This window comes from Cygnus atratus, chromosome 2 (genome assembly GCF_013377495.2).
Source record: "Cygnus atratus isolate AKBS03 ecotype Queensland, Australia chromosome 2, CAtr_DNAZoo_HiC_assembly, whole genome shotgun sequence".
NCBI lineage: Eukaryota > Metazoa > Chordata > Aves > Anseriformes > Anatidae > Cygnus > Cygnus atratus.
The window spans coordinates 53,676,974-53,704,252 of NC_066363.1; the positions used below are offsets into that span (position 1 = coordinate 53,676,974).

Below are 27,279 nucleotides of genomic sequence, written 5' to 3' on the forward strand. Positions count from 1 at the left end.
TGGTTTTGGTGGGAAACACACTGAAGGCAACTCACTCTCCCCGAGGACAGCTGATTTCAACACTGGCTGGACTCTAAAGGGCTGCTCTGAGGCCAGGCGTTGCTCCCCCTCCCCACTTTTTCTGAATTAGGAAGGTTGTGTGTTCCTACACACGTTCTCTCTGGGCAGATCTTCAGCCTGGAAGGATGGAGGAGATAGCATGAAAGAGGCAAGGATGGAGAAAATTGGGCAGAAGCCCTGCAGCTGAGCCTGTGTTTATTTCAGAAGAGATGACTGGTTATCCTACTGCAGCTCCCCACACCCCAGACTTACAAAGTCTGAGACACAAGTTTGAGCAGATCTTCCATGATCTCACAGTGAGTGTATGATCGACCGCATCCAGTGCTCCCAAAACACACAGCTGTGCTGCTCCACTGCTCTGACGGCGATTTATGTCAGTGAACGAACTGCTGCGAATGCGCACTGAGCTCCCACTCCAGATGCCAAAGCCATGCTCTGCACAAAGCCCGGACTGTGTGGTGCCCGGGCACAGCTTGCTATTAGCTGGATTTTTCCCCCATCTCATGGAAGTTTTAAGGGAGCCACTAAGAGAAAAGCAGGAGCACTGTACGTTGTGTCCAACTGCTCAGTAAACTAACCTCAATTTTTTTAAGTATTGCAACTCAGCAGTTCTACTATGGGATCCCAGAAAGCATGAGACATTCTTAATTTAGCACGAACAACTGCATACTATGTCAACTACTGAAAATCTCCGTGTACAGCAGAAAATGTTTTGAGTCAACAGACTGAAAAGCAAGGCTGCTTGGATTTTTTTTTTTTTTGATTTTACAACGTTTGACATTCTCAAGAAGAGATTTAAGGAGATGTAGTATCAGATTTGAAATCTTACTTCTCTGCTTGAAGCTTCCATTACTTTCAGACTGTGTAGTATGCTTTGGTTTGATTTTTTTTTCAATATGAAAAACATGCTTTACAGCTGAGGCTTCATCAGTTTCACAGTACTTAAACGTACGCCTAACTTTAAATCGGTGAAGCCTGCTGAAATCAGAAAGGGGGTGCTAAAAAGGAAAATATGTCCTGAAGTGTTGTCCTGAATAGGAATGAGCCTGAAAAATGTGATTAGGCGTCTCTAAAATAGGTCTTCTGTGTCTAATAACAAGCAGACATCACAACATAACCTTGTGTATCAAAGGGTAAGAAAAGCTTTGTGTCTTGGAGAGAATGACTGAGCAGAGAAAAACTGGAAGCCTCTGGGCATAAGATTTGATTGTTTTATTAGAAAGAACATTAACACATAGAGGCCAAGGATAAAGACGAAGCTCAAAAGGAATGAGTCAGGGAAGCTGTTCCAGATGGCAGAGCCATGTGGGATGTGACTCCACCATCTACTGTGGAAATAAAAAAGGAAGAAATGAAAACTTAGTGTTGAGAGAGCATATCGGGCTGAAAGGAAAATGAGAAAGCAAGCTGAGTAGTAGAAGGAAATGAAAGGCAGAGTGATGAAATGAGGCCTTCAGAAATTTTCAAGTGGAGCAACAGAACTTCAATCAGCCAGCACAAAAAGGTTCATTTGCTTTGCTTTAGACAACCATAAGCAGCTCCAAGTTTTGATGCTTGTCCACAGCATATTCACTCTCCTCTGGACAAGACATGGGCTTCGACATACCACTTGGACAGCTTCTCAGGAGACTTCCAGTGTAGATGACCTGCAGTACCCCATCAGTGCTGTTGCTATGTCCCAACAACTTGAGTAGGATGGAATTATGACAGATGGTGTCTTGGGCAGTGTAAGACTAACGGGAAATTTTAAAAAGTGGAAATTAGGCTGAGGATGATATAGAAGTTATTAACAACTATGTAAGGGAAGTAAAGGAAGCTATGAGGTGTGGATGCTTGAGACTTAATAGGGCAAAACGCTTAAAAAGGCACTGCAGGAAACTGTCCTGTTTTGTCAGGAAAATGGACAGCATGATCTACATCAGCAAGTCTTCTGCACCTCTTATTTCAATGCAAACAGGAGGTACGTGAATATAAAACAAAAACACACACAGGCATTACAGGAACTCTTTGGTTTGGAGAGTCTTTTCATTACCATCTATGTATTTAAAAGACTAGCCAAAAAGGACCTTGACTGAGACTACAAACCTAATGCCATAATAGTAATAAGTTTGATATGAGAGATTCTTATTAAAATTGCAAAGAAGTACACATCACGCATACAAATAATTTCTAGAAAATAATTGCAGAGACACATCTGCTCTTGCCTTTTGGTATCAAATGCTTGACCTAAGGTCTACAAATTCAATAAAAAGACTCAAGAGATTTCAAAGCTGACTACAGGGTAAAGAATTTTTCTATGATTGGTGTTTTTAAGTCATGTTCCTTTACAGTCATGACTCCTCCTCTCTGGAAGAACTTCAAACTGACCTATACTAACATATTTGAAAACAACTGACCTGAAGGTAATTCAGGAGTCTTGGTCTTCGTACAATTACTTCCATAGAAACCACAGAGCCTGTGGTCAGCTGGCTATTTGTTTACTTGTCCCTTGCTCCCAGTGAAAGGATGCTTACTCTAATACTCCCCCCCCCCTTTTTTTTTTAATAAATTCAATTCGCACATCAGTTCTCTCCTGCAAAGTTTAAAATCACTCTTCCAAGACACAAGATGAATCCGATCACTTTAAACTATGTTGGCTTTATCTGGGCACATAAGTGAGACATCTAACTGTTTCAGCCATGTACGTCAGCAAGCTAGACACAAAGTAGTGCGAAAAACCAGGCTGCAACTCTTGCATATCTTTCATGCTTGTTCTTTCAGCCTTGAGGATGTTTTCTTGGTTAGTCAACTTTAAAACCACCTATTGTATATACAGCACTATTTAAAAACAGCACTCAAGTGTACAAGATAAACATGTGCTCCTACTGAGTTACTAAACATGAGATAATAAATTTGCATCCCTGTAATTACTACTGCTACCGTGTAGCTGCCTTCAATGTACAGAGCAATACAAAACAGGAGACCCCTGCCAAGGAGGGAAGAGGCCCTGTGCAGAAAAAGGCCAGCGCTCTGGAAACACAAACAGAGCTGTGCAAGAAAGAAACTCAGCAGTCACCGAAAACGGTTTCTGCCAGACGTTAAATTTGTGTATCCAGGGTAAGGAGGGAAGTTTCTTCATACGAGTGGGAAGGCTCTCCCACTCGGAATACACGGGGAGAAGCCCCAAAGTTGCAGGGAAAGGAAAAGGCTCTAAATTCGCATTTACTGCACAAGTAAAACGTGAGTAGCATGGAGGGGAAGGGAAGAGCCGGAGAGCTTTGCCAAAGCTGCCAGGAAGGATGCAAAGCTCCTTGCAGATGCTCTGTGCAAAAAGAGAGTGAAAACATTCGAGAGGATGAGGGAGGCATGTTCAGGGCAGCCAGGAACAAAGCCACCACCAGCATTTCCAATAGCAAATTGAGTTGGAGCCTTTCTAGTAACACAGGCTGTGCCACTGGAAAGCAAAAAGTGCACTTGTTTCCTACAGATTTGTGGTCCATGCCCCTGCACCCCTCCACGCTCACCCCTCTCTGCTCTGTCTTCCCTCTGGCAGCCTCCAGCAGCTTTGAGACTTCTACTCCCTACTGGATTTGGTGGGAACCAGCCAAAAGACTGTGTTAGGGAGGGAATGGGGACAGACAGACATCATCACCAGCACACACACCTCAGTTCCTTGGAATCCTGGCTAAAAACACCCCGGCTCTGAAGCAGAAATACTCACGAAAAGATTTCATAACACCTTACCAAGGAGCGATATCAGTATCATTATCTCCGCTTTATGGCTGAAGCACTGACTGGTCATGACATGCCTCAAGTCACCCATCAGATAGCTTTTACTTCTGGCTCTGCCAACTGTTTCCCTATTCCAAGCTGGTGCCCCACAGTGGAGCCATCCCAAACCACAGGCTGCAAGAGAAGGGAGCTGCAGGAGTCAATATGTGAGTATCTAAATGCTCTTTGCAGAAAGGAAGGGAAGGAAATAATGTTAAAGGTATGATAGAAACCGAGAAACCAAGAAATGTATTCTAAAAGGCAATACCTGCCTCCAGCACGTTCAACGCACTAGGTGTTGTAGATGCATTTCATGAAAAGGCAATATAGGACAAGACTAACTTCAATTACCACAGACCACAGAAGTGATTGCTTAAAGTAAGAAACAAGCCAGAACCAAAACAGAAACCCCAGAAATCTGAGCGAGGGAGATGGTGGGATCTGAACGCTAGCTTTCTGATTTGGCGTCTACCATACCTGTTATCATGATCCAAGCTGAACGGTTTGATCCAAACACCATCAGACCTTAGCCTGAATTAAATTTTAGCTTTACACACTCTTCTCAAAAACCTGGAGAACCCACTCTAAGAGACCCATCATGTTTCTATTGCGCTTCAAATCTAGCCATGCTTAGCACTATTTGACCAAATCTTACCAAGGCAAATTTTTTACTCCTTTTCCTTATTCCTATTGGGTGTGAAAAGGATAAAGTATTCAGTCAGGAATCGTTTAAATGATCCCTTACCTAAGAAAACAATGATCAGTGGAAAGCAATTTCCCTTGTCTTATCCCTTAGGTTTCAAATTTTTCATATCAGAATAGTCTCTTACCAAGGGAAGAATGTTTCTATCTTTATTAAGTTGAACCTAAAGAAAAATAGAAAGAAGACAGGAATTATTGAATTCACTTTTTAATATCATAAATTCTATGAAAAAGCAGCATGAATTGTCATTTTATTTCCCTGTAATTAAGAATTGCATACTCCTCTCCCTTGTACCTCTTCCCTTCTGTTTTCAGGTAAAGATCAAGGGTATAATTTCTCCTATGCTCCACCATAAAAGAGAAGGCAGGTAATGAGGCCTTCATCTAACGCGGTGAGACTTGACCACTGCCATCAGCCTCCTACCTGCTCCCAACGAGTTTGACATCAGGGCGGTAGAAATGCCTCAGCCTGGATAACACATGCTCTCCCACACTGTTTTGAGACTGATGGTCCACACAGATAATTACATCTGTATTGACAAACACTGTCTGAGATCAAAGTCATTGCAGCGCTTGGTTTGAGCTGTTGCATTGCTACCACTGTAAGTTATTGTATTCATGCAACATCTAAAAAGAAAAACGCACCATATGGTGATGCCATGACATGGCGTTGCCATCATTTTGTGACTTCCCTCATCAAGGTATCAAATTGTCCTTCCTGGTACTCCTTTGAACTACTATAAAATAAATCAAGTGAAAGCATGTTATCAGAGAGGAAGGCCTTTCAAGAGCACGGTGGTTTGACACATGAGGATGCTCCCTCAAGTGAGTGCTCCTCTCACTTTGTTGCAAGCATGATCCCACAGTGGGCTCAGGTAGGCTGGATGAAAGCCACGTGTAGCATCTTCAAGGGTCAAATACTGTTCAGATAAGGCACTAGTCTGATTAAGATCTACGAGAAACCCTCCTACAGTCTCCGTTCCAGTAGGACAGTTTACAGACAAACAATCATCATCCACAGCTCCTCGTCCCCCACACTAGATTTGCCAAAGCAAAAACAGAAAGACAAAAAAAACACAGAAGCAAGGAGAGATGCTTTAACCACGACCAATCTTTTCTATACCCAAGCACTTGGGTTTTCCAATAAGATACAGGCACTGTGACTGAACTCATGAGAGTGCAATTTCAGTTTCAGCTACACTGATACCAGCTTTGCGCAGCTACAATCAGATAGCTTTGTTTGCAACATCTTGAAGTCCTGAAGGAACGTTTAAAGAGAAATACCTTCACTGAGCCTTAAATGTTTCACGCCATAAGCCTTAAAATAACAACCATAATTTAATTAAGGAGCATCTACCCTGCTTACATTCACTTTCCTGAAGGAATAATAGCCACTGCTTTACACGTTACCTTTAGCACTGGCCTCATCAGACAACAGGCTTTGTGTTGGTATGGTGGTTTCCCTCTCTGACCACGGATAAACACCGCTCTCCGTTGCTTCAAGGCTCCAGTCCAGACATGCCAGGCAGCTTTACGAGCATGCACAGGTCAACAAGCAGGCTCAGGGCTCAAGTTTGTAACCAAAAAATCAGCTATTGTATGCCCCACCGGGGCCAGGGGTTGCAAACAAACGCTGGGATTCTTCCTCTTCCACCAGCAGCCCGGTGAACTTTCATCTGCAACTCTCCGCTTCCAATCCCAATGCAGCTGTTAAAGCTAACAGAGCTCTTCCCGCTCCTTTCAGACCATCCTTGAGCACTTAGTGGGCGCACCTGGGAGCGATGGGAGATCTGGGAGTGAACTGGAGGCTGCCAGTCCCAACCTGACCGCAGAGCAACGCTAAACCTGCAGTTCTGACCGAGTGTTCCTGTTAAGGTGCTCCGTCCAGGCTGCTGTTAGGCAGCTCGAGTGGAACGAGTAACAGATATTCAACATGTAAAATCTGTGAAATATTTGCATTACAGTGAAAAATTATCCACGTATTGTTATTTTGGTGCGCGGTTTATACTAAGGAGGCTTCCTCTAGAGACCGAGCAGTAGAGCTGTCTTTAGCTAGCCCGTCTTATTCACGCGCTGGGGGTGCAGAGCCAGCAGCCCTCCCCTCGAGAGAACAAAACACGTCCTCCTAGCATTAGATGCACCGAGCCAGTGTTTACACAGGGAGCTGCTAATAACCAGACCCGGGAATTCCAGCACAGGAGCTTTATATTTATTACTATTTTACATTACTACTGAGCGTGCCAAGTTCGGGCACTTTAAGTTATGAGGGCTGCTATCGCACGCTACTTTATCAGCCTTTCACACAACTGTGTGACTGAAGCATCTCGATAAGAATGTCTAAAATGTCTGCTATGTTTTAAAACAGCAAACCCTTCCTTTTCTGTTCTGACCCAGCCATTTCAGTCAACAAAGCTCCTTCCACTCTTTCAAAACACTTTCTACTCACTTAATGGCTGTGATCGTACTGACTGTCTTGGAAACTGCTAGTCCCAAAAATAATGCAGCACAGCTATTTATTCATGCTGGTGGCTTGACGTGATATTTTGAGGACTACCATTTCGCAATATGGAATGAAACATGGACATCCATCTTATGACAAGGGCTCTAACTATCACACGTCAGCCTTCATACACAGAACATTAATGCACTTTTAAGTGAAGAAAATTGTGAAACTGTGCAACTACAACAAACAACTTGCCAAAACCAGCGTACATTTTTGCACTTGGTTTTACATTCTCGGGCTCGCTAAGATCAATATATACATAGACACGCATGTGTGCATGTGTGTATACATATCCATTCAGCCCTGCAATTCTCAGGAAGGTGCTAGTCAGAGGAAGAGCAGTCAGGACTGTAAATGCCATTTTTAATACAATGAGCAAAACTAGTTTTATTTCTTGTCATTCTGCTTGTGTTTGTTTGTTTTTAAGTTTTTTATTGGTCTGATTTGGTTTCTTTTAAAAGAGCTCAAAAATGTTCCAGCATTAACTTCCAAAACCTGGCTTCTGTAAGGCCGCTCCATGCCTTTAAAACAAAATTTGACTGCAAACCTACCTATATTGTAATAGCTACCATTGGAATTGAACGTTAAAAAACCACATTGTGAAAGCTACCTATCCCTGTACTCACTTCATTCTGCAGGAATTCCACTTGGGAAGGACAAAGAAGGGAGAGGTGGAGTGGGGAATGCACAGCTAATTAGCAAGGTTTCACAATCTAATTTAACCTGCCAACCCATTCTTCTGCCACTCTCGCACATGTAAATAGGATGAAAAGCAGAAGGTCTGAGTTCTTTGCACTGTTATTCCTCAGTTCCACCATTTCTGATTGTCTACCTGGGTACTTCTGTCCCCTCAGCAGCCTTTCGTCTCCCGTGGAGCTCGAGACCACCACCTCCAGAGCCAGGCAAGTTGTTCACTCGCAGCAAGATGAGCAGGAGCTGATGACACTTAGCAGCACGTGTTCTTTTGGGAGCACGGAGGCTACAAGCAGCTCAGAATCTTCCCTAAAGCCAAGTGCATTCACTGCAGTCCCCAGCGAGTCACCCAAGGCTGAGTGATCCTTGAGAGCACGTATAATGAAGCTCTGGGATACACCTCATGGTACCAGACTCGTGGGCTTGTGCTGAGCGGGCTCAGACATTTTCAGGGAGACGTTGCAGGGCAGGGCTGTGCAGACACACTCCTTTGACTCTCACCAGCAGAAAACCAGTGTCAGGCAGCACCCTGCTCCGTCTAATTAGCATAATCAGGGAAGATGTAAGGGGAGAAGCAGCACTAATTAGCCTGAGCAAAGCACCTTGTCAGTTTGGGAATCTCTGCACAAGGCTCATGATGCATAACTAGATGTACCCGTTGTGACTGGGCCTTTCGTGCTCCCTGCAGTCAGCAGCTATTTCACTCTGGCCAAGAACTAGGTGCTGCTGAAGCAGCGTGCCCTGCCAGCTGAGAGCAGCGTGGGGCAATTCCTCAGTCCTTAAGGCCTTTTTTTTTTTTTTTTTTTAAGCAAAGATCTGCAGGAGTCTTGCAGCTCGATGTGTGATGCTTCTGCATTGCACGTGCTTACGTAGGTAACTCGACAGTCTTCCTTGGCATAGTCTTTTTTGAGAGAGGGGGATCCTATTCTGTGTCTCATGTATTTTTTTTTAATTTAATTCTATGGCATTATATGTACTTAGAGGGTAGGAACATGCTGCTACACAATCCTTTCACTACTTCACTGTGCCTTTCCCGTCGCAAAATACTCTCCAGATGGAAGGAGTTTATTTGTAAGTAGGAAAGCATAAGGCTGACTGAAGAAAAGTGATAATTACATTAGAATAATAATAACAACAACAAAACCTGGAGCTAATGAAGACTGCCTGCTTCATTTAATTTAAGAAGAGGCTTCGCCCTGTAATGAAGACACATGAAGCTCTGCAGCTTGTTCACCCTTTCTCCAAATGTCATCAGGAGCAGTAGGGCTGCTCACTAAGCCAAATCCCTCCAGTTGAACTGGTTTGACTGGTCAATGATAACAAGAAGGAAACGCTTGTACTTTTATCTCCTCGATCAGATCACTCTGCAGGCTATCCCTTGGGTTGAATAAAGACAGTTATACTAACGTGTTAATGGATCTAGCAGAAGTAAAAAGCAGCCTGGTGATTCCCACTGTGGATCTAACGGGTATGTCTGAACTCAGCAGTACGTTCGGAGGGCCTCTCCCGCCTCAAACAGCAGCGGTACATGGCACAGACTGAGTGACAAAAGGATATCATTTTGCCTTTTTTTTTTTCCTCATAGAAAGCTGACTTTAACAAAGTCACTTGCAGTGCATGCTTTTACAAGAAAACAACCAACACTCATTTCGAAAAATCCAAAATAGACCCAAAACACGTGAGCTGCACACCTGAGAAGTGGTAGCTCCTCAGTGCTCTTCCTGTTGCTCTACCCAGTGTCAAACTGCCTTTTACTGCACTGGAGGTCCGTGTTACCTGGAGTCTCTTTTTTTTTTTAAACTATGAGCATCAGCAATGCTGTCAGGCTGCTGAGAAAAGAGGTTTTATCTGCTAGAGAGACGAGCTCCTGGCAGATGAAGGCTTAAAGCCCAGTTTGCCCGCTGCCTCCATTATGCTGGTCTCTCCTCTGCAAGGAATCTCCATAGCTCTGGACAAGCGTCCACTCGTCAGGGAAGCCAAACCCCATTTTGCTCAGCTTCTTTCAGCTGTCAGAGCTTTTGTAGTGCTTTAGCAGGACTTAGTGCACTCCAGAAGTTGGAAGTGAGACAAAGAGAATTTATAAACCACCACCCCAAGTCTGACTGAAGGTTACCAGCCCCAGAAAGCCACAAACAACCTTCCTCTCCTCATCTAACACAACCTTCAATCCCCAAACAGATTTCTTCTATCGCTACTGAGTACGCTAAACTTGATTTGCCATAGCGGGGAGTGTTTCTTTATTATTTAAGGAGCTGACAGGAAAATCCACTAGAAATAATAATAAAAAAAAAAGACTACAGGGCCTCAGGTTTCATTAGCCTGTCCCTAGTTCTGACACCTCAACAGGGAAAGAAGCTCAGAGCAACCCTGGCAACCTGCTTCTTTATCTTCCTCTTGACCTTTGTGCCATCAGGTGCCTCTGAAACATTGATCAGTGCCTGTGGCTGGAAGCGCCAATGCTGATTAACAACCAGAAGCATAAAGCTCACTGAAAAGGAACACAGATAGCATCAACGTTGCCAGTTTCTCTAAGAGTATCTAATATTCCTTCCCAACATAAGCATCCAGGGTCAAGGTGCCTGGCAGGCTGCAAACAAACCTGGAATAAATATGAATGAGCAAGTTGTGCAGGATAGTGTTCTGCTATGGGGGGGGGCTCGTGATCCCTTTTAGTTAACCTGCCAGTTTACAGCAGCCTTTCCTTTTGAACAGGCACTCCAAACAGCAAATGGAAAAAAAAAAAAACCACAAAACCCTCCCTTCTAGAAGAGCTTAATTTATGTTCTCTTCCTGATGCTGCCACCAATGTTATTAGCACTGAGAGGGCATCAGCAGGCTACTAGATACCGCTGGGGTCATTGTGGGTGCAGAAAAACAGCTCACTAACACAGCAGCACAAAAAAAAAAAAAAAAAAAAAAGCAGCAGTGAAGCAGAAGAACAGTAAAAGAAAAATTCTGGCAGCCACGGGACACCTGTGTTTTGGTCAGCTGCACCCCAGACACCACCTGCAAATCCCCGAGCAGCTCTCATGCCATGCTATCATCCCCATTTGCTCCCAATACTTCTTGGTTTACGCCGAAGCCTCTTGGACCAAGCAGTGCTGCCAGCAAGGACCTGAAGCCTCTCCAGCCGCTCTCACCAAATTAAAAATAAGAACAGCCATAAGCCACGCTGTCGAACTACAAGAGATGCTTTTTCCTCGCGGAGCACAGCGCAGCCGCCCTGGCTCTGCAATCATTAACAGAAGCGTTCACCTGCCTTCCTTCCTCGGCTTCCTCGCTCCAACGCACGAGCACTGCCTGGACTTCCCTAACGGCAAATCATGAAACAAAGCTGACAGCGAAAAGCTGGGGCAGCAGTTAAAGAGCCTGCCAAAGAGAAATCTGTTTGCTCAGGCAAAAGCTGTTCTCAGTCCAAACATGGGAGTCATAATCTTACAGCCATTTGCTTGGAAGACAATGAAGGGAAGGCGGAACAGGCTGGGAAACTGCAGCTTGCCACAGTAAGAGAAGAGAACAATCTTTGTGCCCAGATTTCTTTGCTCTGCAGGGTAAGTTTTACAGAGCTGACAACCGGTAGCAACATGTAGTGGCCCCAGGCATCATGCCTGCCTATCAAAGACTTGGATTTTAGCCCTGGAGAAATTACAACTTCTCAGTTCTCTCGAAGCTCTATCGGCCGAGAAGAAAGCAAGAGAGTAATGAATGACCTAACCAATAATTATTTTAATACATGGATTGCATACTGCAAGCGATAAATGCAGAGGTGCCTGGGGTGCGGGGAGAGCTGGGGGAAGAAGGGCAGGGGGAGGACACCTCGTGTTTGACAGGAACGGGATACCCACAGGCTACAAAAGGCAACCAACAGGGCTGCGGCAACAGCACAGTACTGGAGCGGTAGGGGCTGGCACTCCAGAGCTAAGTATGGATCCAGCAGATAAGCGACGGAGACAAAGGAAGGGGAAGTTCAGCGATCCAGGTTGAAAAAGGCAGCTCAGGAGGAGCCAGCAGGAGTGCCGGGAAGAAAGAAGCAATCTGGAGAAGCTGTATGGACGTGAACAAAAAGGCATTTGACCTTAAACATCAGGTGCAGGGGTGCCCACACGCTGCCCCCAGGGGAGATGTCCCACCAGAGGCAGCTCAGTCGCTGTGCCAGCAGGACGGGCTCACACCATGCATGCTCAGAGTAGTGGCTTTGCAGACGGCGAGCCAACCTGGCGTGCAGCAACACCTCCCACGGCCCATTTTGCTTCTGCCCAGGCACAGGAGCTCTGCTGCGTTTCTGCAACATCCATTTTCACCCACTATTCATCAGTTACAATAAGCTGCCAAACCTAAGGCCTCGAGGTATGGTTGGAGTTGTTTTCTTTTTTTTTTTCTTTTTTTCAGCACTGCAAGAGACCCGAACTATTTCAACTTCCTCTCCCAAATGTCAGCCTTGAGCCATTCTGGTCCGTCCGTCGGAAGCATGTGATGTGAAATAAAAGCCAGGAAATAAGACTTTCTGAATAAACATGTATTTGGTGAGAAATACTTCTGATTTTTGGCAGAGAAATGTCAGAAACCTGAGGCCTTATGTATAGCATGCCTACAGAGTGCAATTTCTATTTAAAGGGAAGCTGCAGCTGTCTGTAGCTCTTAATGAAGAATAATGCCTGGGAATAAATCACTGCTGTTTCTGAGAGACATTTCTCAAATGACAGTGATTCTTCCTCTTTTCCCTCTCCTATAAATACTAAGTGGCACGTATTGGGCAGTTGTTTGGGAGAACGGATGCACGCGGCTCGCTCTTTTGACGGCAGCCTGGTCATTTCCATAGAAAACCGTGCAGCAGTCTAGCACATGGATGCAGAAGCAACCCAAAAGCCAACACATTCAGAAACAGTGAGGCTGCAAGCGTCAAAACTTCCCATCGCTTTCCGAAGGTGCGTGCGGCCCATCACGGTGCGAGCAGACACCGCGTATCACTTCCAACCGCGGCACAACCCTGGCGTCGAGGCTCAGGATGCGGGAGATGGCCGCTCGCTGCACAATTTTAACCACATCTTCAGGCTTCCCTGGCGAGGGGCTGCCGTGCCGGTGGCCTGGGCAGGCGAAGAAGGTGATGCTCGAGGGAAAGGGTGCGCCCGGGCTGCTTGCCCCTCGCCAGGCAGCTCAGGAAGCGGCACTGACATCAGCTCCAGCGGTCAGGCCGCCAGGAAAAACAGCCCGCAGCGAGGGCTGCCGGAGGAGGAGCGTGAATGAGATGGGACCAGGGCGAGGGGAGCGAGCAGGGCGAGGAGTGGAGAGAGGAGGAGGCAGCTGAGAAATGGGCCGGGGCTAAACTCAGCCCCCGAGATGCTCTCTGGGACTGCACCCAGCCCTTACGCAGGCTGCTTCCCACCGAAGTCACGCGCTGAAAGGCTGTCAGAGCGAGGAACAGGGATGTTTACTATCCTGCCATCTGCAGTTTGCCCAAAATAACAGCTATAGATATGAGATCAACTGAAGACGTTTCAGTTATTGACACATGCTGGAGTTAGAGATTTATTTTCCGTTTCCCACAAACTGTGCCAGAGGTTTTAGCACAAGTGCAAAAAAAAAAATAATGAAGAAATGCCAGCGAGTGAGGAACACGAAGAGTTTATTCATTGCTCCTGTCAGAATGTGTTTGTGCTTGTGTGGCTAGCACTCCAAAAAAGCTGCGGCGTATGTTTTCAGGATGGAAAAAACCTTAGGATACCTAAATCCCACCAGACAATTACCAAATTGTATGCTGGCATTCACAAGGTACCCTTCTGCAAGAGCACAGCAGCCTCACCTCTCTTCGTTTTGACCCCTCACTAAGTGAAATAACAGTCCTCCTTAACAAATCCTCCTGACATCCCTTTTTCTCTCTGTAAAAGCAAAATATGGACTTGATTTGTACAAGCTCTGCTATTCCAGAAATGCGCTTCATCCAAATGAGGAGAGCAGGAGAGAGGAAGCAAGAAATTTGTGCTGTTTAGTAAACAGGCAGTTTCTAGGTGGATACAAGATGCTGGTCCCAATTTACTGCCCACCCCCCCGCTCTGAAATTTGCCTCGGTGGCAGAACGAGGAGGCGGAAGGGACGAGCACAGCTAGCGCTCGCCGTGTGAAAGGTCTGTGCTTCCCGTACATCTCAGCGCGACAACACCCTGCAAACACCCAGGGAAAAGAGAACGGGATTTTTTCAGTAAAATCATTGTGCGCTGGTATTTCCTTTCAGCAGAAAGGGCAGAAATACCACCCCTCCTCGCTTCTGGTATTCCTGTCTCCCGGAGAGGGTAAAGGAAAGAGGGGAGGGGAGAGGAGGAGCCTGGCCGGCCGCCTCCTCGCTACAGCACTGTCCTCCACGCAGAAGCGAGTAACTCTCAAGGAACTTCCGAAGAGCTCTCCATCGCCTATGAATGACCCCTCCTCAAGAAACGTGTCCTTGATGCCAGGGGGAGAGCCGTTTCCGAGAGTGCTTTCTTCCCATCTGTACCTGGTGAGAAGAGTGCTACTCCTTCCTTGCGAGCCCAGGCCTCGGGAGTGTAATCTGGGGGTTTGTCACCTCAATAGCAGGCCGCCGTGCTTTGCCTGAAGTGGGCTCCTTTTAAACCGTTCAGGACAGGGCAGAACGCAATAATCACACTGATGGCATCTCGCACAGATACTCCATCCCCTGCAACGGCTGATGATCAGCTCCCTCCCTCCCCCATGCAGTTTATCTGGCCCATCTTGAACACCGCATACGGTACGGGACCCGGAGAGCGCTCTCCTCGGCATGAGGTGGTGCTGCTGTTGCAATCGGTGGAGGTGATTGCAACATCTTAAACAAACATCTCCTGCTATCCCCACAGCTTTGCATGCTAGGACAGTTTTATTATTATTATTATTATTATTTAAGGCTGCCCTCCTCTGCCCTAGGAAGTCAGCGTGCAAAGTAAGCCCTTGTGGTTTCAAAGAAGGCTTTCAAAGTGTGGGAATAAGCTGATACGGCCACGTCTGCTTGGATACACAGACAGTGAGAAGCTCCAGGTCTCAGAGGCCCCTTATTCATCTTAATGAGTTATTAACTTGGCAACTTAGAGCTACTAGTTACTAACGATTCCCAATGTCAGCTTTGTTAACTATTTCGTGGCAGACCACGGCATGCAGGAAAGGGGAGAGATTTTTCTGTGTCTTCTGCAGCATTTATTTTGCAAGCGGCCTTTCGGAAACCAGCATCACTTAAGTTCTGTCTTAGTCTGCTTCCCAAAGCCTGCAACCCAAAGGGAAAAGCAGAGCAAAGGAGGGTGTCCAACTTCCAGGGAGCTAGAAGGCATGCCCAGGAGTCAGCAAAAATACTTATATTTACTAAATTTATGGTAAATGCAACAACTAATTTACTCAAACTGGAAGAATCTGCCGCTGCATTACCACTGCTGACATCCTGACTAGTGCATGCTTTGGGCATAATTACCAAACTTAATACCAATATAAACTTAATACTTCAAATACCAACTTACCTAATCTTGAATTTGCTTTTTTATGACCAAAAGAAGGATTATTCTCAGACATGGCAGACAGAGAATTCTTGTTTTCCTCTGTTTTTAAGGATGCTTACATCTGATCTGTACATCTGCCCATTTCAACCCAGAAATGCACTGAGCTTCATAAGAAAAACAATGACCATAAAAATAAAACAAACTGATCAAAGGAATAGGAATTTGGAATACCAGATGCAAATAACTGCATTTGCGTTCCTCTAATTTGGAAGTAGCCAAATGATTTTAATCAATGTATGAGCATGTATAAAACTCCTGAATCTGAACTGCATATTGCTGAACTGTTATCCACAATATTTTTCATTTTTGTTAGGCTATGCCATCACGGGACTTTCGCAAGACAGATAATATATTTAGCTAAAAAACAACAGTAATACATTAAATAACTGTAATGGTCCGAGGAGAAGAAACACAGCATCTTTCCTCAGATATAACCATTCTGCCCCTGAAATCATTAAAAAAAACCCACTAACAACAAAAAAGGAGTGAGAGGGAGAGAAATTAAAAGTCTGGCTTTGCAGCCTAACCCAAACACAGCTACTCTTTGGTTCCAGCACAGCAAAAAGATGCTCAATACATCACAGGGACTGGAGCAAACGCTACAACGCAGATACCCCACAGAGAAGACACAATTGCAAATATACATTTGGTGACATAAACTCACAACATTCACTATGTTCTTCTTCAGGGAATTCTGGATTATCCTGTAGCATGAAGATTTTTCAGAAGTTGCTGGATTGCTCACAGGGCTTCACTGGCTTTCCTCTTTCAAATAAGGTGAGATAGAGCTGTAAAAGATAAGCAAAACAAACTAAGAAAGGAAAAGCAAGGAGTAAAAGGAGGAAAATCCATACAGCTCTTTAGCAAATGAACAACTGATTCATACATTTCCTTGAAGCAAATGCTTTTTTAATGGGCTCCCAGGATGGAGATTCCAGTGTAGTGTGCACGTCAAATGCTGATCTAGAACAGGAAGAGTCATTTACTCTGCACTTCTTATTACCAACAATTAAAACCCAGTTTGGAGTTGCTGAAACATAATTAAAGCAGTTCTTGGATAATTCTGTTGCCATAAAAAGGGGAAGAAAAAACTACTCTGGGTTGTTTTGGATAGTGTCTGCAAGTAAAGCTCAGGATGTGCAAAGAGATCCATACAGGAAGATTTTTGTTCTCAGTGAGCTCCTCTCAGGGGACACGAACACCTAACCATTTCTGCAGTTAACTGTAATATTGCAACAGAGGAGTACTGAAACCCAAAATATGTACACGCAGAATTGCTACTGTTCAGTATTAAGTATATTTCACATCTGAGATTTTTAAGATTGTGTGGTTTCTCCATACTTATTTGACAGCTTTTCTTCATGAGCCAGCTCGTAATTCTATTTTGTTTTTTGATATGTTGCGTATAAGATACCAGGCTATCCTCAGTCTTTTTAAAAGGGTCTGAGAAAACTGTTTTGCTACATTTTCACTTGAACCCCACACTGAAGACTTAAAATAGGGTGTGTATTTCCATAGGGCCCAAACTGAACATTTCTTTCCTTCAGTCAGGTTCCCATGGGCTACCTGCACTTCCCAAATTCTTAGTGCCATGTCCTGCCACAAGCTCTTCCTATTTCCTTGACAGAAGTCTCCTCATACATTTCATATATCATTCCAGGTGGAATCCATGTTTCCTAACTGAAAGCATGTGCAAAACGAAGGTCTACACCTGAGACAGTCCCAGCTCTCTTTACATTCAGTGGAGAAAACTAGGCAACCTAGAAAATAATTAAATTTGACCTATCTGAAGCATCTACTTTAGGACAGAATGAATCACTCTCTAGAAAGGTCTGTTTCTTTCCCTCCATAAAGTGAGTCTAGACGCTTAGCTCAGACTAGATGGCTACAGACGAATGCAGATGAATCTCGCCCTACGTGAAGTGAAGGCAGGAAACAAGTCAGACAGACGGACAAGAGCAGTTCATGGGTGAAGAGTAAGGGGAAGACAACGCAATGGTAGCAGGCAGGGGAAACTAATTGAAGTTACAGCCCTAAGATGGTCCATTTTAGTTGAACAAACAACAGCAAAACCCTCCTAAACCCAAACCACTGTTTCCCCAGCTGATCCAGCCAGCTTTGGTGTAAGGCTGGGGCTAGGTCCTCACAGAGGAACAATGTTTGCCATCTCCTCCAGCTGGCTGGGACTCTCCCTCGCACACTGGTAACGACGATGATGATGATGACGACGACTACAACCATCAGATGGTTTCTGCCCTCTCCCTGATGGATCATAGCAATGCAATACACCTGTTTGAAAAGCCTTCAAAGGCTACGAGGTTAAGAAACCCTGAGCTGGAAGTACAGCTCCTCAGTGACACTGACACTGCAGCCTTAAGACCCTTCAGATATCCAGGCTAAATTTCCAGGACTTAGGTCAACAAACTTCTCCGGTAAACGGGACCCTGCTGCTATTCTGTGTGCACAGAGAAGCACGCAGTCAGACATTATCTCATAAGCTTTGTAACTTTAGAAATCCAACCAAAAGAAGTAAAATACAACTTTTAAGTCAAGCCTCAACATTTTGTTTAACCCCAAGCAATTTATATTCAAGCTATTTATTTTTTCCTTAAATTAGGTGAATCTCAAGATTAAAAAAAAAATAAAAAAAAATCAAAATACTCTGAACATTTTGTTCCTAAGCGTTAAATTGAAACATTTCAGCATTTTCAAGATCAATTCTTCCGTTTTTTCCGCAATATTTTGGCATTCTAAAAATCTCCTAAAAAATCCATTTTTGATCTTCATTAACACCCTCAAAAATTCACCCAACAGGTATCTCTTGTCATTCAACATTGAGCTGAACCTGAAAACAGACTCCAAAGAACTACTAGAAAATATTTAGCATTTCTGCAAAAGTTAGGTGGCTTCCAATTACTTTTAATAAAGGCAGGGAATTTTACTCCAGGCATACCTTGTCTCCCATAACGAATTCTGCAGTTCCTGCTTGCATCTATTCCTCTGAGTCTCCCTGGAGAGTAAGCTACACCTACCACTGGGCTGAAAAACTCACTGCAGTCAGTGCATGTCTTTCCACTAACTTCAGAAGGCTGGATGAGGATTTTGATTTCAATTTGAACAAGTCCATCACCACCTATAGCAAGACTCAGATCATGGAATAATACCGCTGCATGCTAACTACGCAGTTATGTTGCTACAAGTCTGGGATTGTGTTGCAGACCACTTCGAGCATGTGGACACAAGAACATGTCACAAGAAGCACCCGTGTCACGCTGTGCATTGGTGATCTACAGCAAAAATCCTTGTATGTGCACTCTTATTTCATGGGAAAGGTGGCATGAAGCAAGGTAACCCCCACCTCAGGGGAAGAAGGCTGAGAGAGCTTGTATTTACCACTGGGTACATATACATGCACCACGCACACAGCCAGTTATTACGGAGCAGATGATGTATTGTAAATTCATAAGCTAGTTTAATCTGCAACAACGTGCTCACTTGACCTTACCCTTAGGCGCTTGTTTCTGCAAGAGGCAAGTTGCAAGTTGCCTATAAATGTTCCTAGCCATTTTTACGCTTCAGATTTAAAGACAGCATGGCACACGCTTCAGGACATGCAAGGAGATGCTCTGCCTCTGGAAGCACAGTCCTCTCCTGTGGAGCGGAGCAGTCCTTCAGGAATTGGGACAATCTTTTAGCTGTGCAGTATCCAGCAGTCTGCTAAGGCATGCTCTTTGTGGAGCACGTGAATGAGTCCTAGCTTGGAGGGACCATCAAGGAAAGCAGTGGGCACCATCAGGCATATTTCACATCCTCTGTTCTCCCGAAGAAATGGCCCTGAGCTGCTGTCTTTCACCCTGCTCTATGTCCAGAGCAACTCCTCTGGAGGTGTGGGAGGTATGGACACATGTATAACGGGGTTCTGGTTTGCAGGACAAACTGAATTTCAACCATGCTTTTCCACCAAAGTTTCAAAGGGTTCAACGAATCACTAACAAATATATGAACCTTACATATATGATGGTTGAAGTATATTCATATGGTTCATAACCGTGTCACGTATATGGTTACTGATCACAGCGCTGCTCTAAAGGGGAAGTGTTACACAAGGAAGCTGTATCTCGTGGTCCCACAATATTCTGGTTATTCAAATGTAGCAGCATAGCCCTGCCTTTGAGCACTGAAAAGGACATTGAGTTGACAGATTAGAAGTGAAACCGAGAGACAAATAGACCTCAAACCCAAGAACGAGGAAATACTTTTGGGGAGTATTTAGACACTAAAATTGGACCCCAGGGCAATCAACAAATAAGAACCACAGTACAAGCAAGCAATCGCAAATTGGCAAAACCAGAATTCAAAAAGCAGCTCTGTGCAATACTCTGTATTTATTCCAAGAAAAGGTCATGCTCTCCATCTTGCTTTGAAGAGCAGGCAGTGAGACATCACCGTTTTTCCAGTCCTTTCCTGTAGGTTTTTAATTGTCATTCCTTGCTCTCTTGCCTCATGTAATTTGGTTTTCCTAATTCACAAATCAGCATAAGCTAATAAAACTGTTTAAGAGACAGCAGCATTGTTCCTGTCTGAGTTGTTTCGTTGTTTGCTATTATCCCACAACTAATCCTTCAACTCAAATAAAACCGTAATTCATTTCCTCCTTTATTCTCCCACTGCATGAAATAGTTTTAGACAGGTTCAATCCTGCCCCACCGCAAATGGGAAAGGCGAGGCCCTATCTTCCTGGAGTGTATGCAATTTCAATTACCCAATGCGCATATCATCTATCATGTCAGGAAACAACTTCTAAATGATTTTCAACAGGTCTAGCTGATTTTACAAACATAAGAAAGATTTTAATGGAAAAGGAAAAAAAAAAAAGAATCCACAAATACAGGAATTAACTATCCTTCCAATTTCAGATTTCAAGTTAATAAAAGCTTCTCTACACAAGTCATGCCAAACTTTACCCATCTGAGAACCTGCTGACATTTTGTATAGTGTACAAAGGCTGCTTCTGAAGGGGCTGAGTCATCTGTACATTAATTGTTCCGCTAGTTTAAAAAAGACTTAAATTACAATTATACCTACTTCAAGGCTTACAGCAAAGTACTATCACCTTAGCATAAAAGAGGCTTAGTCTGCGTAAGAGTCAGGCATCACACTAGCTTCTGATTAATGTCTGTTCCTCATCTCAAGCCAACAATATCTGGAGCTCGATTCTCTGCAGCTTTGTCATGTAAACCAGCACTTCCCATGGCTTTGCACGTGGTCCACAGTGAAATGCCCAACTTCAGCATGCCGTATCCCCAGTTTGTGCAAGGTGAATAACCCCGTCTGGGTGTAAGGGAACAGTAAATCGAGCTGTCGGCACTTTGCATATCCTGCATGTTCCAAACCAGAAAAGCAGCATGCAGATCATGGGGCTCAGACAACAAAGCAATCCATCCTGCCCCACAATGTGCAGTGGGGGGCAGAACATGTACCATGAACACATCCACAGGCTGCTCCAGCCCCATGCACCTTTCCTCTGTGTGCACGCTGTTTCCAGTGCAAGTACTTACTGGAGAAATGAAGTGCTGCAGGATGGGAGCATCCATCTGCAAACAGCAGACAGAGAGGAGCAGGGTGTGGGGCCGCCGGGGTACGGCTGTGTCTCACATCCTCCAGCGCGGTAGCCAACACTGAAGAGACCGGTGATTCTGATCAAGTAGCGTAACTGTTAGTCATACAGACACCAGTGCCCCAAGAGCTAGCCTAAAGAAAGGCATTACTCGTCATTACCTCATCTATCGTAGGAATTTTTCCCGACTTAATGCTCAGCTAAAGCACCACTGACTTTAGCTTCACATTATGCAAGCAGACCAGGAACAGGCTTTGTAAGACCTACAAGTGATCAGAAAACTGATGAGGGTTCATCACCACAGGGACAGTTTTAAATACAAAGATAGGTGAGCCTGCTCCAACTTGCACTGTCTGTTCACGCGATGCCTAATAACACCGCAAACACAAACCTGACGAGGACCTCTGAGACATTACCTTTGCACAAACAACAGCAAGCACAACCATACTCTTTATCTGTATTTCAGTAATATCCAATTTTTCCAGTAAGACTTGAGGTTAAACTGCGGTTAGCCCTGTGATTCACTTACTGTGCCTTGTCTCTGAGCTCTCCGAGATTTTCCCCATGAAGAGAGCGCAGTGTAAGGGAGTAAAAGAGCAAACAAAGAGGTGGGCCGTGGGTGCACCACACGATGCCATCAGGTGAAAAGAAAACTAACAAGAGCATGTCTAGGCTGTTTTGTCTAAGGAAAAACAGTACAGAACTCAAAGACGAAAAATACTGTACAAATACGTCCGATCAAATGTAAGTGACGTATTTTTAATAAAAAGCCATCATCCCATTAACATCAACATCCCCTTTTTGCCACTTTCTCATGGCTAGCAAAACAGGAATAGCGGGGAAGGGGGAAGATTTCAACACTGATTTACACTTCTCTTAGACTGCCAACTTTCCTCTTTCTCACACAGAGGTTTTAAGTGAAAACAACTCTATTGCCTGCATCTTTGTAACACAGTCGGTCCTACAGGTCTTCCGAGCGCAAGAAATTGGAAAAAAAAATGCAAATGATCCATAATAATTCAGGCTCAGAGCCAGTAATGTTCAACAGATACAAGTAATAAAAGTAACCTCTCTGGATGCTTCTGTTCCACGGCACAGGTATTTTTCTTTTGCGGAAGCTATTATGCAAAAAACGCAGCTTAGCCATGAGGAGAGACAACGAGCCTTGGCCATATCTAAGGAACCAGAGCTCACTGCTAACTTCTCGCGGATGAGAACAAGATCAAGGGCTGTGCCTCCGTTCAACATACAGATGTCCGCCCACAGGTGATGGCCACGGCACTTCTGCAAACACAGAGTTGAAAAGGGGTCCCCAAAGCTGTGAGTCCCGAAGCTCAGCTGTGCCAAAACCGGGTGCTGAGGTTCTGTGTATGTGCAACAAGTCAAGGATAAACCACCTGAGAAGACAGCTCTGCAGGCAGCAGCCTCACCAAACGCCAGCAGAAAGGCTGGACCCTCGGCAGAGACTTTTCTGGTGGCAGGAGCAACCCCAGGGGATGTCCACCCTACCGATGCCTTGGTGCAGGTGAGGTTTGAGCTGGGGCCAGGACTTCTGGTCAGCAGCAGGTTCCCAAAGCTATTTGGCTGCCAACCTGCTCAGGGCTCTCAGGGGGTGCAGCCTCACGTAGCAGGCTTGGCTGAGGGCGGCCAGAAGAGCACGAGTGGTGAGCCGGGGCCGCACGGACAGACGGCCGCGCGCACAAACAATGCCATCACGTGAGGCCCGCTTCCTTAGGAAGCCAGCCCAGAACCCACCCTTAACCTTCTCCCCATTTCCAGCGCAGCCACATCTTTTGTGCTTCTGATGCAACGTGAAACACAGCATTGTAAAACAAAGGCACTATTGACTAGGTTTTTTTTTTCAGGATTACGATGACTACACGGGCTTACAGCAGAGATTTCAGTGATTTCAACACCGAACACTAAGTAACAGGAACACCGCTTGGCAATAAATCCAGAGATTACCTGTTGAAACATTAATGGCAAACACCTTTTGATGTGGGCTGCTTTATGTGGTGCAAAAGCCAGCACCGTAATTATGCATTTCCTTTCTATGAACCTAGTATATTTAAACCTGCACCATTACGGTGGGGTGGGGTGTGTGTGTGTGTGTGTGTGCATGTGTGTGCATGTGTGTGTCTGCCTTACAGGAAATACTCCACAGCTGAGTCTGCGATTTACCAGGGTAGCTGCACGTAGTAAAGCTGCAACAGGGGACCTCCGCCGTTTCATTCATTGTGCACCGAGCAGAGGGCTCAAACAATTGCCACACTTAAGACAAATGCCAGCGTGAGTCATCCCAGTTGGAGTGCAAACATGTTTGCTGTCGGGTGAGTCATAATATCACATCCTGAATTCACAAACCTGCCTATAAATAATAATTTCTGCAATTGTTGTATTTCTTTAATACAATGCAACTTGAAGTGTGATGCTGAAGCTACAGAAGCTCTCCTGACTACAAAGAACACGTTTTTCTCCTCATCCCTTTTGTTCTTGATCACATCCATCTACCTATAGCAGCAAGCTGTCTGCGGTGACTGCAGCGGTAATTACGTTATTCATACTTAGCAAAACCCAAACGTGGCACCAAATGTGTGACAAATGAGAGCTATCACCCCCCCAAAAAGTAGTAAGGGAGAACCAGGCCCAAAGCATAGACCTTCTACTTGCCGTATTTGCCTTGCCTATGAGCGCTTCTTTGATGCCCTACTTGTAACATGCTTTAGCACGTTCAGCATTCGGGTAAGAGGAACGTTATGCTGCTGTGGGACAGAGACAGCAGAGAACAGGACGAGAAATGCCTCAGCAGGGGCGTTGGAGCATTAATGTTTCAGGAGAGGCCGTGGCAGCACAGCGAGTACCGCGTCCACAGGGAGCGAAAGCGAGGTCCCGCTGCCAGGAGCTCTCAGCCTGGGTGCAGCACGCAGCCGTGGCTGCTTCACGAGAACACACCTGGTGACAAAATTAACGCACTGCAATAATTGGCAACAATAACCCACGACTGCCTTTAATTCAGGGAAGCAGCTGAATCAGAAAAGCCACGTAAGTGCCTTTTCAAATAGGGCTGAAGTTAAGTATATGACCGAATTTGTTCTGAAGAGCACTGATAAAAACGTGTGAGATCTCTGCGAGTAAGGCAAAAATAAAAAAAGACTTCGTGTAAGGTTTTGGGGTGGGGGGGTTTCTAACTTGGCTCTCAGGAATTGATTCTCCTTTTACACGAAAGAATTCACACACATACAAATCTCCTTACATTAAATCAAGACAGTCTTGCCTTCCCCTAATTGTTTTGTAGAGTAACCGCTCAGAAGTTCATTCCTGATACCTTTCTCAGGCAAAATAAAAGGCCTTTTAGAAAAATTTTATTGCTAAAACAATGAAATTCTCCTGGGAATGACTTCGTTATGGAAATGAAGTGACAGCTTCTTTTATCTAGCCAAGCAGCAAGTCTGCATTTATAAAAGGCATTCTGTGCACAAAGTACAGTGAGTGGGAGGACATGAAAATGCTATTTTTAATCCCGATTTCAGCGTTCCTCCCATACAGATCTCCTGGAATAATAACAGCAACAACAATAACGATAATTAATAATGCCAAAAAAGGAGCATCATCTTAAAGGTGACTGTCATGTGAGAAAGGAAATTGTAGTTAACGACCTACAAGATTTAGGGACAAATGTAAGGTTCTTTCAGATACACTGGCACTGAGCCATGGATTTCACGGGATTTGAGACTTGCCCCCCTAACTTTTACACTGTAACATAAAAAAAATATAAAGCAATGAAGTTATTACTGTATGCAACATATGCTTTATCTCTACCATTTATTTTCTTGCTCCAATTGTTAGTTTCAGAAATGCAGCTATACTTGAAGTTAGTGGTGGAGCTGAGGCCGTCACTGTTTGGGTAAGCGACTGTCACAGCTTTCAGACCTGGGGACAAAAGAAAACCTCAAGGAAATCCAGGGCCAGGCGAAGTTTTCAAGTGCACTGAAAACAAGGGCAGAATGCAGGTTTTGGCCCGGAGCTTGGAAAAAGACCCCCAAAAGACCCTCATCTACTTTACTGGCCTTTGGATCCATCCCTCAAGAAACTATCACAGATCAATGACGGCGAATTAACACATGCAGAGAAAGCACGAGCCAAATCCTTCCTCCCGACCAGGAATATGCTGGCTTCAGTGGGCCTGGTACATAATTATCCAAGGGCAGAAGTTAGCCCTGATTATTGAAAGATTGTTATTCAGTTGGAATATCATCTACCAGTGGTAATTAGGACAAGCCTTTGGATTTCACACCTAATAAAAACGAACAAGAGCGAGCAGGCAGTAACAAAAGGCACGAGACGTGCGAGCACGCCGAGGCGCTACTCCAAACCTGCTGGTGCGATCGCGCTCGGAGTAGCCCCACCACTGGAAAGCCCCCGTTTCACCCCAAATTAGAGTGATCTGGGGGGAGATCATAGATGCCATCTCTGTGGCTCTCATGCAAACACGTTGGAGCCTGGCACTGGCTCACAGCTCGGGCTGAGGAGCTCCCCTGGCACGAGCGTGTGCGCTTAGCACCAGCCTTGTCCAAGGGATTTTCCCCCAGGATTTCAGTCCCGTTTCGGCCGTGCACAACCCTCACCGGCAGCAGCATGGCCCGCGTGCAAACCAGTGCCCTTGGCACGCTACCTCCCCAGTGAAAAACGCACCAGCCGACGGCTCAGGTAGGATCTGCTTTCAAAAGCTATCATTTACAGACCGTGCGGGGCACGCTTGGAGGCACTTCTGTTCCCTCGCCCTCCTACAGGATACATTTTCATGCCATTAACCTTTACTTGCCTTTTATGCGGCAAAATGCAAGCATATTAAAATATACAGTTCCAATTAGGTGCTTTGATCACCTCCATCTGCTTCATGGGAGAAGTGCGGTGGTAACAGAGGAAAAAAACAACAATGTAGGACTGGAAGAAGTTCGCCCCCTTCTCCTTTTTTGTCCATTGCTCGCTGCCAAACGTGCTCGCTGCTGGTCACTTGCCGAGCTCACTGCCAGCGAAACGCTCGGCTGGGCACGTCACCAGCATTTAACCCTCAATAAAATTAAATCGCAATAATACTTAGCACTCATTCAGGCTTCTACATATTACAAACACCGTAAAAAAAAAAATAACAGCACACTCATGCCGTAACAACCCCGCAAGGTAAGTTGAGTATTATTCATGCCTTATGCAAAGGGGAATTTCACTGGAGAAGGGATAATTGACCTGCCCAAAGCTATGAAACACAGGTGCTCCTGTTTCCTGGTCCTCCGCTTATTCCAACAGACCAGTTTCAGCCCTTCCTGAAACTTTCAGTGAGTCAGACTCCTGCCTTCACTTCTGCCTCTCTCTGCAGCTGAAGGAAGTGAGGGAGCAGCTCCCTGCACCCAGGGGCACGAGCTGCACGTGGGGAGCGTGAGAGTGGTCCCAGGCTGTATCGCCTCGTGGAGCAGCAGCATCGATGGCAGCGGCAGCCCTCCTGTTTCCACCTCCCTGTGGCCAGCAGGGAGGAGCTACAGAGAAGAATTTGGTCTGCAGGAACATTCTGAGCTCTATCACTCAATGTCTCAGTCTCTGTGGATGCCTTCTCGTCCTGGAGCAAGGACAGAATGGGACTTAGCCACGGATGTATACCGCATGTATTCCCTCTCCCTTCCCTTTAACTGCAAAAAAAGGCTCAGGTTAAACAACCAAAGGTTTTATCCTGGATGTCACTCGGCTTCGTAAGTGAGCAATGTGAATACCACAGTAAAACCCTCTGATGTTTCCCATCTGGGTTCACCACAGCCGAGGCCGCAGCAGCCTGCTTGGTCACTCCCTTTGGCATGCAGTGTTTTAACCACCTTTGAGGTGAAAGCCCCAGTGTCACGGGCTGGACAAGAGAACCATGCAGTCAGAGATCCCGTTACAACACCAGCTGTTCATCTGCACTCCCACGAATAGCCACGGCGTAGGTGGGATCCAACTGCACTTGCGATGTCAGAACTCACAGTTTTTCTACCTGAAAAAGATCTGCACCCTCATGAGCATCAACATGAGCAAAGCAGTCACCTTACCTGCTAGCTGTGTGGATGTAATTGTCCCAGATTTTATTTTTTTTTTTTGAAAAGGGGGCTTTTACTGGCAAAGCTCATCACAAACACAAAGCTCAGTTCACAAACCAAATAAGCCCTACCTTTGATCAAAGCGGTTAGACTGGAAAAGCGTTTGAATGTGTTGATCAGCTCCCAAGCTAAGACAAGGCTCCAACGGAGGGGTTTATCTCACCTAACCTCTCACTTTTAACCATGTTTAGTTGGGTCAGGGCCAACGTGGTGTAACCAGATCCTCAGCCCGAGCTGCAGGTTTTGATTGCACCGAAGCGTCAGCTCGAGCCAAAGCCTCTTTGGCTACCTCGCCTCAGAT

The 27,279-nt window shown here is 45.3% G+C and overlaps 1 protein-coding gene across 22 annotated transcripts in view; it reads right to left on the reverse strand.

Annotated features, from left to right (window-relative positions):
* Positions 1–27,279, reverse strand: part of ATXN1 (ataxin 1) — a 215,768-nt gene that overhangs the window by 71,302 nt on the left and 117,187 nt on the right. For 18 of the 22 annotated variants that reach the window (XM_050708625.1, XM_035549614.2, XM_035549622.2 and 15 more), the window contains one exon: positions 15,904–16,027. The gene's annotated coding sequence lies outside the window, so the exon portion shown is untranslated. Of the gene's footprint in view, positions 1–4,640; positions 4,677–13,315; positions 16,028–27,279 lie in introns of those variants that run through there. The other 4 variants (XM_050708618.1, XM_050708626.1, XR_007707795.1 and 1 more) reach the window with 3 other exon arrangements.